Source organism: Oryctolagus cuniculus, chromosome 6, assembly GCF_964237555.1.
Source record: "Oryctolagus cuniculus chromosome 6, mOryCun1.1, whole genome shotgun sequence".
NCBI lineage: Eukaryota > Metazoa > Chordata > Mammalia > Lagomorpha > Leporidae > Oryctolagus > Oryctolagus cuniculus.
The window spans coordinates 31,091,432-31,112,236 of record NC_091437.1 but is presented as its reverse complement, the minus strand read 5'-3'; positions in this window follow the sequence as shown (position 1 = coordinate 31,112,236).

Genomic DNA, 20,805 nt, shown 5'->3' with positions numbered 1-20,805 from the left:
ATGGCTTCTATACATCTGCACCTGATATTACGTCTGTTGGAGTCAAAATATTCTGTCAAGGTGAAGAGATAATCTTCAGAACTATGGGAAGTTGTTTTGAAATTTGCAAATTGTACTCTTGGATCCAACCAAAGAAGGGAAAACTAACATCAGGCAAGGAAGAGGGAAAATCTTCCTTGCTAAAAGGACAGAAATAGCTTAAGCTAATTATGTGAGCCTAAAAAAGTAAGTGAAAATTAATGAGAAATAAGAAGAATCTTAACTCTGGAAATAGCCTCTCTTCTTTGTCGTTGAAATCCTATACCGCTGGGTGGAATTAACTCAGGTCAGGAGCCAGTGCACCAAAATGCAATTCTAGAAACCGGGAATGCTTCAGGCATCTTGAATCCAGCTAAGTATCCTGCAGTATTTTTCCAAACTTGGGAGTTCAATAGACTATGATTGAAATCTTGCCTCGAGCTTTTACTTTTGGAAAACCATACATACTTTTGAACAAATTCAATTTGGATGTTTGTTATTTTCTTACCCTTTAACTCATTACAGTGTTATTTTGTAGGCGTCATTTGTTTGGGAAGCAATCTGATTCCTTTGGAAAATCTTTGAAAGCCTTTGTTGTCAGGGTGTGTATCAAAGTTTTGCCTATTCTTGACTCTCCACATTCAAAGTGAGCTGGAAAATTGTGCAAACTGTCTGAACCAGGAGTTCTTAAAGTCTAGCTCCCATACCACCAGCAGCAACAGCTTCACCTGGACAAAGGGCCCTCACCCTCAGAAAGACTCCAGGCTGGGTTTAATGCTTTTGCCATCTTGAAATGCTTAGCAGTTTTGCCTTTGTAGGTAAAACGCAAGGGGACACTGAGACATGGATGAGCCTTAATGGAGCATGAGTGCATGCAGAGGTGATGGGCCATGCACCTGTAGACTGTACACCTGTGGGTTCTCGTTGCACTGTTCACAGGTGGCATTCACCATTCCCAGGAACATAGAATACAGTGCACCTGTGTGCATGGAAGTTAAGTGAGGATCAAAGCAAGTATGAACAGCATTACCTCTGACACTAAATAAATCCAGGAGAGAGGGTACTGGAGAGGGTGATGGCTGTCCAGAGCGTTCACACTTGGCATTAGAAGCAGAGCTTTCTTGGAACACAGAAAGACAGCCATGACCCACACCACCAAGCTAGATCATCCTATGCTTTCTGATTTGTGTGCTGACCAACTCCTTTCACTCAAGGAAGGAAAGAAAAAGGTCGGGCAACCCATGGGTCCTTGTGCTTTCGCTTCTTCTTTTCTCATCAGTAAGTTAATGGTAGACATTGGTAAGGATGTATACATATGCAGAAGAGGAATAAACAGCAACTGAGTCAGTTTTGCACAGCACTTCTGGTCTTCTGGTGAGAAGAGAAGATATGTACAGTCATATGTCACTTCCTGATGGGACACATTCTGAGTGATGCATCGGTCGGTGATTTTGTCATAGCATAAGCATCAGAGAGTTGCCTTACACAAGCCTAGGTGGTGTGGGTTGCAGTCCCTGGATGCCATCAGGGGGCGGAGTAAACAAAAGATGTGTGAGATGCTGCCAGCCCAACATGGCATACTGTTTTACAGTAAAAAGCGGGTTTTTGTAAGTAGAAGGAGTACATTCCACAATAATGATAAAATTATAGTGTAATAAATATAGGACCAGAACCTAGTCACTTATCAGCATTGTGGGCTGGACATAACTGTATGCGCTATGCTTTTACACACCTGGGACCACAGCAGGTTTGTTGACACCAGCAACACCACAGATAGGTGAGTAATGCCCTCCACTCTTACATTGCACCATGAGTGAGAGAGAGGAATCTTTTAGCTCCATGTTAATCTTCAGAGAGCACCACCGTGCGTGCCGACTGTTGTTAGCTGTAATGTCATTCGGTCTGTGTGTGTGCAAGCTGTGAAAGATGAATTGTATAATTGCGGTCACTCCTCAGACAAGCTGAGTGCTCTTTAAACTTGGCTTTGCACATTCTACATATGAATGGTGAAATTCTTGCTAATCATTTTTACTTTTTGTAAATTTTTCTTTACTTAGACTACCTAGCAAATAAAAACACTGTGACTAGGTGAATGAGACCATAGACAAAGGAAGTAGTTTTATCTGTAGTATCTTATTTACTAGTACCTGTTTCCTGCTTTTTGATTAAGGGCCCCTATATTTTCATTTTGCTCTCCGGGTGCCACAAATTAGCTAGCCCCGCCTGGGAGATGTTAGAGATATACATTCTCAGACCTGTGTTCAAGTTTGAGAACGATAGCTGGAAAACCCATGACTAAATTTATCTGCAAGTTTTGGGTCTGTCTCATTGCCTTCTTTGTTGTGCCTGCTCTACAGCTCTCCAAAGAGGTGGTATGGAACACCACTGCTGCTTGTGAGCCTCTGCTGTGGACTCAGGCACAAATTGTGTCGACACGCATGTATGGGCGGGATTCTCGGCCTCGGTTTTGTGCATTACGAAATGGAGGTATCAATGCTTGTCTCCTGGTATGGTTCGAGGAATTAAATGGGATAATATATGTTAAATATTTAACACAGTGTCTGGCGCAAGGAAACAGTCTCACAAGCGAGTTGATCATTGTTACCTGTGTTGCCTATCTCCAGGTCTGTGAATTTCCCCTAGACAGACCCCTGAGGCATCACCCTTGTTTAGCTCTGTCTGGGTTACCCACCTGCTTCAGGTTGATACAAAACACAAAGGAGTAGAACATTTCCTTTTGCTTATAGAGTGGCCAGAATGAGAAGCAAAATAGGCTGTTTATATTCTTTCTTCTTAAATTTTGCTTGTTTCAGAGACAGAGTTCCTAACTGCTAGTTGGCTCCTCAAATGGCCACACTGCCACAGCTGGTGCTAAGCAAGGGCCAAGGCTGGGAATCAGGATTTCAACCCAGGTCTCCCATGTGGGTGGCAGGAGCATAATTACTTGAGTCATCATTACTGCCTCCCATACTCTACAATAGCAGAAAACTGGAACCGGGAGTAGAGCTGAGACTCAAACCCAGCTACTCCAGTTCAAGGTGTGCGTATCTCAGCCTAAATCTGAGTAGCTAAGCCAAGCACTGTCTACAGTTGTTTACCCTTGATTAGGGGTTTTCAGGTCTGAAAGTGACATGTTCTGTCTTCTTAAATAATGTTCTATTGGAATTCTAAAGTACATAAGGAAGGATTGACTTGATATTCCGTAGAACAAAGATTTCATACCAGCCCCAAACTTGAACTTGGGAGCCAGACCTACTTATATGCTGACGACTACTTCCTCACTGAGTAATCACAGGGTCTGTTTCTTTGAATGCAACAAATATATCAATTTCACAATCTTGCTAGGGAGACCTGAATGAGAGGATGTGTTTGGAATACGCTGCTCACTGTTCAGGGCTCAGTCATCGCTATGAGTGCATGATTGTCATTGCATGGTTGTTTGGGGTCACAGATGGCTCTTGTCCTGCCATCATAAACTTCAGCACTCAGCTTCCTTTCCTCTCTGTGCAAGTAGAGTAGCCACAATCCTTCCTGCCCATCCCTAAGTACCAGCCCAAAGCACTGTTAACATGAGGTCATTTTGTACTAATATTGTTATCTTCAGAACAAAACCAATAAGACTCCAAGGAGGAACATGTTCTAGTTAACATGTCCTTCTGCATTTGAATTCATAGAGAAGTTGTGGGAACCAAGCCCTATTTATTTCTTTGTGCTTATTGCAGTAGGATAAAATGCATGTGATAATGCAACACCACAAGGTGATCTATGAAAAGGCTACACTGCATTGGAGGCACTCGGGGAAGCTGTGCAATGTGACCTCTCAGAACACAGCGTCAAACCCAGGACTGCCTAGAGTTCCCTCTGGGGCCAGTGTGGTGAGCCTGGCTCTCACAAGGATCCTTTCCTACTGCTACACTCACAACATGATTCTGCCTGCATCCTACATCCCTTGGGTATAAATCTTGGCTTCTTAAATGAGTTCAGCTTTGCAATAGCCCATCTCAAACTTAGATGTGCATATAAATCACCTAGGATTCCTCCTGACGTGTGGACTCTGATTCGGTAGGTTAACTTGGGACCACAGAATCTGAATGCCTAACAAGCTCCCAGGCGATGCCAGCGCTGTCAGTTGGTAGGCCACACCCACTGTGAGCAGTCCCAGATGAGGGCTGTCTCTTTGAGGAAGGACAATGAGTAAGATGTAAGCTGGGGACCAAGGAATGATTGGGGGGTGCCTGTGACCAGGTTAGGATAATAGCAATGGCCAGAGAGGTACTGGGGGACATTAGCTGTGCCACCTTTGGCCCATGGTCATCAGGAACAAAGACAATTTTTGACCAGGTTCTTATCAACTGGAGACCAACAGGGTTTCAGGTAGGGATCTCTGAATAATATTTTTCCTGTGGAAACATTCCAGTGAATATGTAGCACACTGTGAAAGTTCTACAGTGATTCCATTACTGCTCAGTGTACCCCCACAACACCCAGCACTTAGCCTGACTTTTCCTACCTTTTCTTTCCGAGGTAGGCTTCTAGAATCTGATAATGGTGGTTGGAGTAATAGAGATAGTGGATATCAGGGCTGTAGGAGTAGCAGCAGCTATTAGTATTTGAGAAATCACCATGCAAAAGGGACTAGGCTTGATCCTTGAATGTTCACCATTTAATACAATTACCCTCCAGGGTAGTTATTGTTATTCTCATGTTACAAGAAGTTAAAACACAGGAAGCATTTTCAATTTAAAGCCACACAACTAATTAGTATATGGCTAAACCCTTTCCCAACCCCTATCCCCACTGTCCCATTGGCTCTCATGCCACATTTGGTCATTTGAGGAATCCCCTTATCCAAAGCATTGTAGAAAATACCCAGTTAGTGACTGGAGACAGAAAAGTGTCCATCAAACATGTGTTCCCTCGGTGTGAGAAGAAGAAGTTGTACAGAAAGAAAAAAAAAAAAAAAAACACTGAGAAAAACAATGGTAGAATCAGTGCTGACACCGGACATATTCTGCAGTTTTCATCGAACTTGGGTGGTGTTAGTAAAGTCCTTGGCCATTTGTGTAGGGGTCATTATTTAAAAGACCCTGAACTGGACCCTCCTGAAGGGGTCAAGAGTATTTTAGCGCAAAATAGCCATCTTCTTCTAAGGGTTATTCTGTGTTCCATCAGCCTCTTGGTATTGCTGCACTTACTGGTCACGTGAAGTCTGTCAGAAACGGCAAATTTCCTAAGATCTAGTAAACTTTTTCTACAGTTGAAAAAGAGAAGAAAGCCATTGTGTCATCTAGACTCATTACCAGATCTTCCCCATAAGGGGCAAAAATGGAAAACACGAATACCAGTTGAACCATGAGCACAAAGTTTTGCTATGCAAGATGAATAAGGCACAGGCATCTGCTATACAGCAGGGGGGCCTAAAGTTAACAGCATTGTGTCTGCACTAAAAAATTTGAAGAGTAGATCTCAGGTTAAGTGTTCTTAGCACAGAAGAGAGGGAGGACAGGAGAAGACTCCTGGAGGTGATAGGATGTTTTCTGCCATAGTAATAGGCAGTATTGTGACAATTTTATGAGTGTATACATATGTTTGAATCTGCCCAATTCTATACATTAGATATGTGCAGTTTTATATACCTGTTATACCTCAAAGCTGCTTAAGAAAGATAAATGTGAAAAGCAGTCAATAACTCAGATGAGGACTTTGGTATAAAAACAGTGGAAAAAGAACATTTGGCATGGAGCCACCACGTGACCTATCTGAAATCTCCCATCTACTCACATACTCCGCCGGCTTCTGACCCCCAGTGTTTACAAACAGCTTTGTCCCTCCTTACCCAAGTATTCAAGAGTTTATCTCTATATAGCGAGATTCCCCATTCTGCATTTTAGTCCTGGCACAGATCCTGGCTTATCAGATGTATCCATCAGATAACATTAATCCATCAGATAACATTTACTAGCTGTGGGGCTCTCTCTACCCAGTAGAGAAGCCTTTGCTTGAGTTGTGAGACCAAATCCATCTTCCTGGACAGAGGACTTCATCTGGGGGCAATAGGGAGGAAGTATAATTAATTTATTCCACAAACATTGCCTTGGTGCCTAGGCAACTGTGCTAGACACGATGATACTGTGACTGTGTTACTGCATGGTGGCTGTGAGCTCCAGCTGGAAGGAGGTAGATCCAGATTTGGATCTCATGTCTATACAGGTCTACGAGCGTAACTTTAAGAGAAGTTTACAGCCTCCCTCTGCTTCAGTTTCTTCATCTGTAAGTGGACATAATAACAGCAGTACCTACCTCTAACAGTACCTACCTCGGCGTTGCTGAGACGTGAACAAGATAATGCATATGAGTTGTTTAACACAGCCTAGCACATGGTGACAAAGTGTCAATTGTGAGACCATGACCTCATGATCTCTGCCCACAGAGCAGATGTTAGCTTTTTTTTTTTTCTAAAAGGGCCAGATAGGACATATCTAATGCTATAGATAGTCCCTGTCACAGCAGCTCAGCTCTGCCAGTGTAGTGCAAATGATGTAGTCACAGATAATACATAATTGAGTTTCATCATTTTAACACATCACGAAATCACATTCTCCTTCTCCCCCCATATAAACATGTAATAACTACTGTTGATTCACAACTATGCAACACGCATGACAGAGCAGACTCGCTGCATGGGCTGTAGTGTGCTGACCTCTGGACTACAGGAGAAATTGAAAAAGATGTGAGCTATTGTGATACAATGTGTTTGTTCCAAACACAGAGAAAGGGGACAAGCATCCGGAGTAGCGGCCAGGATGCTCGTTGTGGTGTCCACTTCCTTCATCAGAGTGCCTGCTGCAAGTCCCTGCTTCAGTCCTGATTTCAGCTTCCTTCTGATGTGCACGCTGGGAGTCAGCCGGTGATGCCCCAAATACTTGAGTTCCTGCCATGCCTGTGGAAGAAATGGGTTGAGTTCCAGGCTCCTGGGGGCAGCCTCACCAAGTCCTGGCTGTGGTGGGCGTTTAGAGAGCCAACTGGTACAAAGGAGATATCTGCACTCAACCTTCCTTTCAAATAGATAAAAAAAAAATTTTATTCTGCCTGGCATTGAGAGGAAGAGGATTAAGACTTGCTCTATACAAGAAGGAACATTTGAACTGGGTATTTGAGGATGAGTAGGAGTATACCAAATAGAACTGAAAAGAGAGGGAAACCATTATTCAAAAAAACATAAGCAAAAAAAAATTTTTAAGCGTAAGAAAGGAGATTTTAAAAAAATGTCCATTGTAGCACAGCAAGTTAAATCACAGAGGAAAAGAGCCAGGATCCTGTGTTTTAATTCTGTGTATCAGACTCTGATTTATCTGATTGCTTTCTAAACCATTGTTTGATTTGGGGTGACACTAAAATGACCCCCTGAAAGGAAACCTCACATTTGTTCTGTTATCTTGAGCCTGTCCCCAGCCCCACCACTATCACCTGTGTCTCAGAAACCAATAACCCCCAAAACTTCTCCCTAAAATTCTCTAAGGAAGTGTCTGTCAAAATTTTTCATTCCAGTTGAGGAAAATATGAAAATGTTGAAACAAAAAGATCATACCACTATTCCTTACTTATACTAAGTTAGTTGGTTGTCTAAGTGTTTAGTGAAATGAATTTTTAAAAATATGTATTCACATAGTTTGGAGATTCCTCAGAAACCTGAATATATCCCTAGCACATGACCCAGTCATCCCACTCCTTGGAATTTACCCAAAGGAAATTAAATTGGCAAACAAAAGAGCTGTCTGCACCTTAATGTTTATTGCAGCTCAATTCACGATATCTAAGACCTGCAATCAACCCAAATGCCCATCAACAGAAGACTGGATAAAGAAATTATGGGACATGTACTCTATAGAATACTATACAGCAGTCAAAAACAATGAAATCCGGTCATTTGCAACAAAATGGAGGAATCTGGAAAACATCATGCTGAGTGAAATAAGCCAGTCCCAGAGGGACAAATATCATATGCTCTTCCTGATCTGTGACAACTAACTGAGCACCTAAAAGGAAACCTGTTGAAGTGAAACGGACACTATGAGAAACAATGACTTGATCAGCCCTTGTCCTGACTGTTGAGGAACAACTTACTAGTTTAGTTCTTTTAGTATTTTTTTTGTTCTACTTAATACCATTGGTTGAACTCTGTAATTAGCACACAGTTATTCTTAGGTGTTTAAATTTAACTGAAAAGTGATCCCTGTTAAATATAACAGTGCAAATAAGACAGGGAGGAAATCTACAGTTTGGCACATGCTCACGTGGACTTAACCCTAATGGTAGGGCTAGAAACGTGCCAGGGGATTCCAATTCAATCCCATCAAGGTGGCATATACCAATGCCATCTTACTAGTCAAAGTGATCAGTTTCAGTTCATAATTGATCATAATGATAGGATTAAGTGTCAAAGGGATCACTTAAACAAAACTAGTGTCTGCTAATACTGACTGATATAATTAAAAAGGAGAGAACACTCCAACATGGGAAGTGGGATACACAGCAGACTCATAGAACGGCAGATGACCTAAACAGCACTCTGTCCTCAGAATCAGCCCTTCAGGCATTCGGATCTGGCTAAAAAGCCCATGAGAGTTCCTCAGGCATGGAAAGCCAAGACATTGTGGCAAAAAAAAAAAAAATGACCTATATGAAAGATCTCTGTGAGTGAGATCCCAGCAGAAATAACGGGCCATCAAAGAAGGAGGTACCTTTCTCTGAAGGGAGGAGAGAACTTCCACTTTGACTGTGGCCTTGTCTAAATAAGGTTGGAGTTGGTGAACTCAAGAGGCTTCCATAGCCTTGGCAGCTCATGACAAGAGCCATGGTTGATTACTGACGACATATAAAAGAGTGTTAATTGTTAAATCAACAACGGAAGTCACTGTGCACCTACTCACCATGTAGGATCTCTGTCCTTAATGTGTTGTACTATGCGAATTAATGGTAAAACTACTACTCAAACAGTACTTTATACTTTCTGTATCTATGTGGGTGTAAACTATTGAAATCTTTACTTAGTATATACTATGTTGGTCTTCTGTGTATAAAGATAATTGAAGATGAATCTTGATGAAGAATGGGATGGGAGAGGGGGTGGGAGATGGGATGGTTGTAGGTGGGAGGGAGTTTATGGGGGGAAAAGCCTCTATAATTCAAAAGTTGTACTTTGAAAATTTATATTTATTAAATAAATGTTGAAAAAAAAGAAAAATGTCTTCTCAATATTGTCCTTTGATATCTCCGGCAACCTCACTTTGAAAAGTAGCCAAATCTTTCACCAACAAAACGAATTTTTGATATTTTTAAAATCCAGATTTACAACAGTGAATTGACTTAAAGAACGTGGAGATTATTTGAACTTGTTTGTGAAACCCTGCTGCCTAGAATCCAAAATGAATAATTTTAAAACATTTTGATACAGCAAAACTAAAATTTTTCCAGTGATTCCATACTCACTAGATTTTTATTTCTATGAAACAATGCTGTTTTTTAGCATCTGATGCTCAGAAGACTGTAGAAAACAGTTTATTTGTATTTATCACCTTCTTTTTGTTCACAACCAACTCATATTGAACACCTACTGTGCACCAGGCACATGGCAGGACACCAGGTATGGATGCCCTGATCTCACAATAAAGTAAAACAATACTGTGCAATGTCCTGGAGCAGCTGCAAGGCGGTTGTACCAAAGGGAAGATGTGCCGAAGCGCTGGTACATTGTCTTGGGAAGCTTATCTTTCCAACCAAAGTCATTTCTTCTAGACTCTGTTCCACCAGTGCTCCAGGCTCTAACCATCAGAAGAAAGTTATACCAAGATGTAAACACATCCTCTGCTTATACACTCAGAAAAGTACAGAAGAGGGGAGCAGGGGGGAGGCCTGGGGTTCGGCTGTTGTGACCGTTTCAGTACTGCCTCCAGTGTGCCATCCGAATCCATTCTATGGCACTTAGAGTTATGCAGAAGTAAGTGGTCCTTACCTTGCCATGCCTATCAGTGTAAAGACTGCTCTCAACACTACTCCAAGTCAAGAGGAAAGCAACAAGGAAAGGGGGTTCACAAGCTGGGAACCCAAAATGAAGCTGGCAACTCCTAGTGTAAGTAATATGTGCACCCAGACACACGGGTACTGACAGCATTTCCCCAGAGAGAGCACCTGGGTGACCCAGCTGTCTGGGGAAGAAACCAAGGGCTTCGCTCTCCATTACTCTTCTTCCAAATTAAGCCAGCACTAGAAGAACCCAGAGGAAACGAGGTGTGCTGAGTCCCTCTGCTTGCCTTTCACTTAGCTGTCATGGCTGTCCCAGCAAGCCACTCCAGATCGCCTTTCCCCCATGGCAGTGGACCATAGCAAAACAATTAAGTTCTCTGATTAAATTTGTTAGCCTGTGATTCAGCTAAATTTGAAGCCCATAAGAGAAACAGAAAATATTTCCCCCTAATATTAGCTCTGAAAACATTTATTACCAAGAATCTGGACAAGCAAGACTAAATAAAAATAGTAATCACATCCAAAGCAGACCCATTTGTCATAGAAACATATCTGATCCCAGGCCCTGGTCAGGAAGAAAAGTAATTCACAGAACAGATCAAGAGGCTTTGAGAGCCTACGGGCCTGTGTTTTATCTGAAAAGGCATTTTGTTTGCTTCACTTTCATTTGTTCTTAGTGGAAATGATTTACTGGCACGGTTTTCTTTTTGAGGATATGTTCAGAGAAGAAAATTTGTAATAACAAGAATCAGATGACTCTGCTCTGCTGTCGCCCTAACCCAAGTCATCCCTGTCCCTTCCTGGATTGGCTCCCTCCCTGCCCCGTTCTGTGGGCCACCTCCTAGTTGTTACCAGGCCTTGCTCAAAATTTCTGCTCTTAGGTCCCAGATAAAATGCGGCTTCCTCAGAGAAACTTTTTTTTTTTTTTTTTGACAGAGTGGACAGAGAGAGAGACAGAAAGAAAGGTCTTCCTTTGCCATTGGTTCACCCTCCAATGGCCGCCACGGCCGGCGCGCTGCGGCCGGCGCAACCGCGCTGATCCGATGGCAGGAGCCAGGAGCCAGGTGCTTTTCCTCCTCAGAGAAACTTTTGCCAACTACCTCACTCACCACCTCTGTCTCTCTCATTCTGCTTATTTCCCAATCCCTTTTAGGGCATGTAATATAATCTTAATCTGGTTTACTTGCTGGGAGATCATGTCTGTCTTATTTACCACTGTGTCCTAGCACCTTGGACTCAGTGTTTAGCTAATGAGTAAATAAATGAATGATACAAAGGGCCAAGCATGAGGCTTGGCACTCACACATTTTTTCTTGTTTGGTTTGGATAAATCCCCTGATAAAGGAGCTACTTTTCTCATTTACTATAAGAACATGAATACATAGGTAAAGTCACATAGGTTGTAGGTAGAAACTAGGGTGTTCCATTTAGGTCTCTCTGACTCCAAACCCGCTTTTATTACTATCAAATCATATTGCCTTCTAAACAGGAAGTTCTTCTCCAATTTAATCCCATCAAGGTGGCATGTACCAATGCCATCTCACTAGTCCAAGTGATCAATTTCAGTTCACAATTGATCATAATGAAAGGACTAAGAGTCAAAGGGATCACATAAACAAGTCTAGTACCTGCTAATACTAACCGATAGAATAAATAAAGGGGAGAGTGATCCAACATGGGAAGCGAGATACTCAGCAGACTCAGAATGGCGGATGTCCTAAACAGCACTCTGGCCTCAGAATCAGCCCTAAAGGCATTCTGATCTAGCTGAAAAGCCCATGAGAATATTTCAGGCATGGAAAGCCAAGACACTCTGGCAAAAAAAAAAAAAAAAACAAAACACCTAAAACCTAAAACCTAAATGAAAGATCTCTGTGAGTGAGATCCCAGTGGAAAGAACAGGTCTTCAAAGAAGGAGGTACCTTTCTCTGAAGGGAGGAGAGAACCTCCACTTTGACTATGACCTTGTCTAAACAAGATAAGAGTCGGAGAACTCAAGGGGCTTCCATAGCCTTGGAAACTCATGACTGGTGCATAGGGAGATTACTGATGTCATAAACAAGAGTGTCAATTTGTTAAGTCAACAACAGGAGTCACTGTGCACTTACTCCTCATGTAGGATCTCTGTCCTTAGTGTGCTATACATTGAGGCTTAATGCTATAACGAGTACTCAAACAGTATATTTCACTTTGTGTTTCTATGGGGGTGCAAACTGTTGAAATCTTTACTTAATGTGTACTAAACTGATCTTCTGTAAAAAAAAAAAAAAAAGAAGAAGAAGAAGAAGAAGAAGAAGAAGAAGAAGAAGAAGAAGAAGAAGAAATTATCAATTCCCAACTTGACTCTCACTGGGATTAAACATGACAATAGGTCTGATCTGATTTTGTCATCATTTAAAAAATCATCTATTATTTTTCACTTTATGTTTCTGTGTGGGAGCAAACTGTTGAAATCTTTACTTAATGTATGCTAAACTGATCTTCTGTATATAAAGAGAATCGAAAATGAATCCTCATGTGAATGGAAGGGGAGAGGGAGTGGGAAAGGGGAGGGTTGCAGGTGGGAGGGACGTTATGGGGGGGAAGCCATTGTAATCCATAAGCCGTACTTTGGAAATTTATATTCATTAAATAAAAGTTAAAAAAAATAAAAAAAAGATTTGAAATTTAATATGCGAAGACTTTGGATCCTGGCCTATAGAACTTAGACCAAAGTTCTTATATTACTCTCTTAGTGAACACTTAAAAATTAACAATGGGCTCTTCCTTTGCTTACTAAATGAACTTGACATCCTTAACCACTCCATCCACATACATCTCAAACCAAAATCATCAGGACTCTTCCGTGCTAGTTAACAAATGTATAGTGTTCAGCCAGATGATGACTAAGGCAGACATCCATTTGTAATTGCTGAAGATTGACTTCTTGTGCATGTATGCAGGTATCTGTGGGGAGGAACTCGGACTGGACTAAGTTACTGGAATTAAGACTTATTCTATGCATCTGCTCTCCCACAATATGGCGCTGGGAGAGAAGAAAACAGCTTCTACACAGCTGCCTCCAGTTCAGCCAATAAACTGTAGGACTTGCTCCTGATTGGAGGAGAGCAGCGTACTCGGCGTGTGGGCAGCCGAGTTAGGATTGGCGGAGGAGGACTATAAAGGAGGAGAGAGACGGCATGCACCAGGAACATCTAAAGGGAACATCTAAGGGGAACACCTGTGCAGCCCCCGAGAGAGCCGGCCGGCAGTGTGCCGCTCCCCTGCGGAAGTGGGGAATGTGGCAGGGGGAACCACCCTTCCACGGAGGTGGAAGGGACAGTAGCCAACCCGGGAAGAACCAGCAGCAAACCCGGGGAGGGCCGAGCAGACGAAAGAACAGCGCAGGGTTTAGTGTCGTTCCTCCACGAAGAGGGTGAGCGACATAATGGTGCCGTGACTCGGATATGAAGCCTAGGCAGGGTTTAGTGTCGTTCCTCCACGAAGAGGGGGAGCGACATAATGGTGCCGTGACTCGGATAGGAAACTTAAGAGGGAAGAAACGGGAAGAAGTGGAAAATACCGGAGAGAGAGACTAGCAAAGAGCCTAGGTGCCGGAAGAAGCTATTGAAAGCCTAGGCATAGACTCGGATATGGACTGTGGGAAAGAAGTTAGGATTGAAAGCGAAAGTGAAAGCTTTCATAGACTCGGATGCGGACTATGGCGGGGAAGCTAGGAGATTGAAAGTGAAAGTGAAACCTAGAAGAAACTTAGACTCGGATACGGACTGTGGGGAGAAGCCAGGAGAAATGAGGGAGGAATATTGTTGGAAGAAAACTTAGGGAAACATACCAGGTAGAGAAAAATGTTAGGGAGGATGAAGCCGTGAGTGCAGGCCAAGGCGGAAACGGAAGCCATCTTGGAATTCTTCAAATCAGCCCGGGGAGCAAGAGGCGAAGATCTGGAACCAGAGACGTGGGCCGCCAGGTTGGAATTCGCCAGGTTAGTCCGGGGAACTTGGATTGAATACTAGTGGCGGAGACGTAAGCTACGCTGTGTGACTCGCGGAAGCCGCCGCGTGCAGAGAGAGCACGGGGCGTGAATAGATAAGGAACGTGGGGCTAGTGCGAGACCGCAGAGTGTGCGCGCGAAGCCGAGCCGCGCAGAGCCGGGAGCCCGCCGGCGGGGTGAGGTGCCGAGAAGCAGCCTCGGGGCGGGCGCCGGGAAGCCGCAGGGATAAGAGAAACAGAAGTTTAGAAGTAAAATGAGAGAAATAGGAATGCTGGTAGATAGAAGTAAAATAGGAGAAATAGGAATGCCCGGAGATAGAGAAATAGAGAAAGGCCTCCCCACAACACAGCAATGAGAGAGCTTGGATTCGGTCTGCCTGATTAGTAAGGCGGTAAGCACCAGCGGGCAGCTCGACCAGAGTGTGAGCTGCAGGTCACCGAAGACAGGCACGTTATCAACACCAATAAGTCACCCCACAACATGGCAATGAGAGAGCTTGGATTCGGTCTGCCTGATTAAGGCGGTAAGCACCAGCAGGCGGCTCGACCAGAGTATGAGCCGCAGGTCACCGAAGACAGGCACGCATCAGCGCCTAAAAACCTACTCACAACATGGTGAAGAGAGGACCCGGATTCGGTTTGCCTGATTGATAGGACTTGTAAGAACCTGTGGCAACTCTAGCAAGCAGAGCAGAGTGTGTGCCGCGGGACACCGAAGACAGGCGCGTATCAACACCAAAAAATAAAAAGAAAGGGGGATCTGTGGGGAGCAACTCGGACTAGACTAAGTTACTGGAATTAAGACTTATTCTATGCATCTGCTCTCCCACAATATGGCGCTGGGAGAGAAGAAAACAGCTTCTACACAGCTGCCTCCAGTTCAGCCAATAAACTGTAGGACTTGCTCCTGATTGGAGGAGAGCAGCGTACTCGGCGTGTGGGCAGCCGAGTTAGGATTGGCGGAGGAGGACTATAAAGGAGGAGAGAGACGGCATGCACCAGGAACATCTAAAGGGAACATCTAAGGGGAACACCTGTGCAGCCCCCGAGAGAGCCGGCCGGCGGTGTGCCGCTCCCCTGCGGAAGTGGGGAATGTGGCAGGGGGAACCGCCCTTCCACGGAGGTGGAAGGGACAGTAGCCAACCCGGGAAGAACCAGCAGCAAACCCGGGGAGGGCCGAGCAGACGAAAGAACAGCGCAGGGTCCTGTGTCGTTCCTCCATGAAGAGGGGGAGCGACAGGTATCATTTGTAAGACTGCTTTTGTTGAAAAATTCTTAGTTTTCAGGAGTCAAATACACATCATAAGCCATCCCAACATAAACACAATGATGAAGATACATTTCTATGCCCAATAGCACACTTCTCCCTCCTCCCTCCCCCATCCCATATGTATGGAATTTATTTTACAATTATATATATATATAGCTAAGAATTATAATTAGCTAAGTTATTCATTCAGTTCCTCTATGTGTGTGTGTGTGTTTTCTGATGTAGTTATTAGAATTAAGCTTTTTTTAAAAAAAACTATCATACCTAATGCTAATAGTGTGTTTGGCAAAGTATGATTGAAATTTACTGTCTCATAGCACGGATCCATGTCCCACAATATCTTTACCTATGAGAAGCCACATTGTATGACATGAAACAAAGTGTTGTTGAAGTCTGGTACGCACACTGCCGGCCAACAGTGGTTGAGATAGTTTAGGTGGGATACGCAGGGACAAGGCAGGGACGTGTTTTAGAATCACTTTGCTCCACGACAATAGAACCACTCTCAAGCTGCAGATACCACAATTTCTTTGTATTTATTTATACTATTATCTTCCATTTGGAGCTAATTATTTTCTTTAATTATTTCTTTAATTATTTCTTTAATTATTTATTTAATTATTAATTTATTGTTCTTTAAGACAATATCTAGTTTCTACTTAGGTGAATTATTTTTAAAATATATCAATTAGGAAACTAAATAATTATACAAGTGGTGTGGAGAGCGGCAAAAATAATACAGGTCACATGCAAATGGCTGATGGAAAAAAGTCTGGCAGTCGGAGTTCACCATTTAAAAACCAAGTGAACTTGAGTAAGTTACTTAACCTCATCTAAATACAGCAACAGTAACCTCAGGGCTTTTGTGTTTAAAAGGAAAATATATCAAGTGGAACATAGTAGATACCCAATAAATGATCTTTGCAATGATGATGACTGCTTTGATTACTGTTCACTCTTGTTGGCAGTTATTGGACTGAGTGTGTAGTGGATGCTCAGCAAATGTGGATTATTGCCGCCTCGTGGAGAAACTTCCCCTCACAACAGACCTATAAAGAGAAGCAAGACTCGGCACTCAGTTTTAGCTGCTACCTGTCTAAAGTATGAATGTTGTGTGGACTATGTTAAAATGTTAGCTTAAAGACTGTGTCCTACATGGCTGGTTTGGCACACAAAATTTTAAATAAACAGGGAATAATCTCCTATCAGCACTGTTTAGGAGGAATGAACACAGGCACACAAGGTTCTCTGGACAGAAAACAGCTTTCTGTGATGTGGAGCACCTCCCTTGCTACTGTGATAAAATGGGTTATGTAGTAATCATCAGGCACTTAGGGGTTGTACATTCAGTTGCAAGCAATATCAAAAAAAGAACTTCTGAAGTCCTTTCCTAGGCAAAATTGTATGTTGGGAAATTTACCACAAGTCCAACACAAATTTACAACACTTTTAGGAAGAAAGATAAATTAATAAGGGAGATTTGAGATGATGAAGAAAATAGACCTAGGGCAGTATGTTACATAGAAGCTTGGGAAAATGGTTATATTTATGGAACCCTGTTTCAAGAGCCCTGATAAGGACAGCAAAGGGAGATAAATGGAATTGGAGATTTACTGGCTTAAAGAAAAACTGGTGAATCAAGAAAACAGGAATTTACCAAGAGAGAGACCATTCCTAGAGAACAAAGTGAGAAAGAGAAATTTCTAGGGATTGTGGAAGCTTGGCTCCGTTAAGATGTGATGTCATGTGTTTCTCTAAAACTGATGACCATTCTGCCAATCATGTTTGATTTAGCCTTGTATATGATTTGGAGTGGGAGGGAATGGGGTTGGTTCATTTAAGGCCAGTGTCAGACCCTGCATCATGCATAATGACATAAATGCTTCAGTATGCATTTTTAAAATGATATGGAACATTTCATGTAATTATTATATTCTCACTCAAATTTCTTAATGCCATTGAATACCTGATTTTCCAAGTTGTTGGAAAGATGTGTCCATAAATTCTTGATTGAAGTCAAGATAAAAACATCCTTTACAAAATACACTGATAATTTTGGCCTTTAAGTCTCCAGCAGTTCCTCTTTTTATACAGTTGGTACATTGTCGAGATGAAGGCATCTTCCTGTAGAATGCCACACATTCTAGCTTTAGCTGATTGTTTCACCGTGAAGCCGTCTAGCCTCTGCTCTCTGATTCACATTTCTTATACATGGTGGTTACGTCTGGAGACCTCATTAGAGTCTGGTGAATGTTTTTATTTAAGAATCTGTCCTTGATGGTGTTGAGTACTTTCCATTGACCATCGTGCAAAGGCTCAGAGTGTCTGTCCTGTTTTCAGGGATTGATCAGTGGGTTCCTATGCTTTTCACTTGATCCCTTTTTTATAAACTTCCCTCAATAACTTTTCAAATAATTTTAGTATCACACATATTGATTATTTTAATAGGGTTGTAAAAGGGTGAATATCTCAATCTAGCATTCTCTGTTAGATGGAATTCTTGTATGAAGAACTTTGCTTCATCAATCATTGAGTTACTCTGACATAGAGTCTGTACAAGAAAGACAAAATAAATTCTTGATTCTTTATCATTGTTTATCCATTTTCAGAGCAGTAAGTTGGTACACTAAAAACAGTGGGATTTCTTTGCTTTTAAATATCAATATGTATATGTATGTAAATACATATACATTAAAACCCATATATACACATGAGTTTTAATTCATGGCATTCATTATTCTTTTTGGTATTACAGTAGCACTAGATCAGGACTGAGAATAACTTATGGTTCACTGCTCTGGCTTTTGACATGATACATGGTAGTCTCTATGGCTTCCTTGCTTTCTTGCTTAACAAGACTTCCCAGGTTTATTTCACTCATTTCTGGCTGCAGACCTAGAATCTGCCACTTTTCTAAGAATTCTGGTATCTTTGGAGAGAAATTATGCTTAGCAATCACAATTTGAGTGCTAGGATTGCTCATTGTGCTTGATTGTCAATGTTTCTAAGACTTTTGAAAACTCATGATTTCATGGTATTTATAAATAGTATTTTAAAATATTTTCATTGTTTTATTTTATACTTATATCTGCTTGGCTTAAAATCTTGTCTCTTAACAATATTAACAGAATTATTTGTTTGATGTTACAATATACCTATAATAATTTCAAAATAAAATTACAATATCACTAGTGGCCATGAGACTCCTGAATATAAAATTTGTGTCCTTTCTTCAGATAAAAAGCAAAAATAGAAACATAAATGGATTAACTTGAAGTCTGTTCATGTGGACAAGACTTAATTTTCTATGTCGTATTAATGTGAAGAACATTAGTTCCAAGCTTTCCGTACCCGATATACAGATTTTTAGAAGTGTTTACTGGTGTACTTGAAGCTAGAATGTAGTGACTCCTGTGATTATCCCAACTGCGTTGAACTCACGCCACCGCTCTGTAGCCTCACCTGACATCATGATTTCTACAAGGGAGGCGATCATGTTGCTCTCTCACCAGCATGTTTGCGGCACCTTGCATAGTGCTTGTAGTCAGCGTGCACGGATGGCAAACATCAGTCAGACTGCTTGTTTCAGTGGCTGTCACTGAAAGGGAAAGTTCTTCCCAGAAGTGTTGACCACAGAGCAACCACCTGTTTCTTCAGATTCTCTACTATCATATTATCACATTTTCCAAACAAAATTCTCAGTGAATGCTATGTCAGGACTAATAGCTAAAAAGGCTCCTAGAAGCCTAATTCAGTCCCTTCGTTTCTCAGCTAAGAAACTGAGTTACCCAGAGATTCAGTAGTTTACTCATGATCACCCAATAACTTCCAGCAGGGGAATAAATAGGACCCAAGGGCCCCATTTGTCCAATCTAGAAGGATTTCTATTCAGTTCCGCTATGGCAGTTTCTCACCTACCCTCAGCAGCATTCTAGTATTTTCCTTTCTTGCTTTCATCTAGTATATGATTAGCTTCATTCTTTATGGATTTGAATTTTTGAGCCAATTAAAGGAAAGGGTGATGTGGTCTTTTTTTTCTGAAATGGTTAGTTGTTTCAAATACATTTATTGCAATAATACTTTTTTCCTCTCTAGTATGAGAGTCTTCCCTTTTTATATATTAAATATCCATATGACTCTGTTTGGATATTTAAGCTTGTTTCTAAATTCTGTGCCAATTCTTGTTTTGTCTGAACCAGAACAAAGCTGTTTAATGGCTGTTAATTTTAATCTCTATGTAAGAGGTAGTCTGCTCTTTGACACTCTTGAGTTTCAGAATTTTTACAGATTAAGCCCGAGAACTAAATTTGAATTTATTTACTTTATTTTCTCATATGAATTTTTACTAACTAGTTTGTCAAGCTCTGAATAATGAAAAACATAGAGGCTGGTTTCTATTTACTCAGTAGAATTTTTTTAAAAGTAGAATTTTAAATGTTGCTTTTAAATTCTTATATTTTTTGCTAAGATTATTGCAAATATTTCTATTTTTTATTTTATAAATGGATGTGCCTGACATATTGATAGGACTATTTTACTAACAAATTTTCTTGGATCCTGAAGTCCATCAAGTGGATCTTTGCAAAAAAACAAAGTATCTTTTCTGCTTCGACCTATTTCTGTGGTTAATTATGTTAATAGATTTGCCATAATTGAACCATCCTTGCATTACTTGACTTTATCCTACTCTATTTGTATATATGAATGGATTTCAGAAAGTTCATAGAAAAAATGGAGTTTAATGGTAAATTTATTTTGGTGCAAAAATTTTTTAAAATTCATGCATAGTTTTTTCATAACACATTTTTCATGAACTTTATGGAGATCATTTGTATATATGAATTTAGAAAAAAATTTGGGCCCAAATAAGCCCACTCTTTAAGTCCATTTTTCCATGAATTTTTAAAGTAGCATTGTATTATGTTGTAAATATTCTGATTCTATGAGCTGATGTTTTAATTAAGAGAAATCTCAAGTTGTCAGAACAAGCAAGAGTTATATTTTTTCTACTCAGTTGTTTCCAGCACATAATACCTAGCCCTGTTCTAAAAGAAAAAAAAAACTCAATAAATAAAATGTGAAAATGAGGATGGTTCTGAGTCACTTGGTGTGGTTCTCACTTAACTCTCCTGGTTTTAGAGAAGGAGTCCATGACTAAGCAGCATAAAGGTCAAGGAGTTGGTCATGTGAGGATGCAGCCAGGTCCTTTGCAAAATTCTTTTCATTTTCACATGGCCTTTTTGATTACTCATAATCTTTATGGGTCCTTTCTACCCTGTTTTGACTAGACATGTTTTTCTCCTTGAGCAATCTTCTGAACATCAGCAATGACATCTCTGACAAGAGGAAGCCTACGTTTTCATAACAAGCTGCTTTGCATTATTGAGAGGCATGGCTAAGGGTCATGGTATGAACCAAACCCATGAAGAGCTCAGGGAAAAGCTCGACAGTGACCTGGCAGATCCCTGACGCCGGCTCGGTGATAACGACGTGGTTGTCATAGC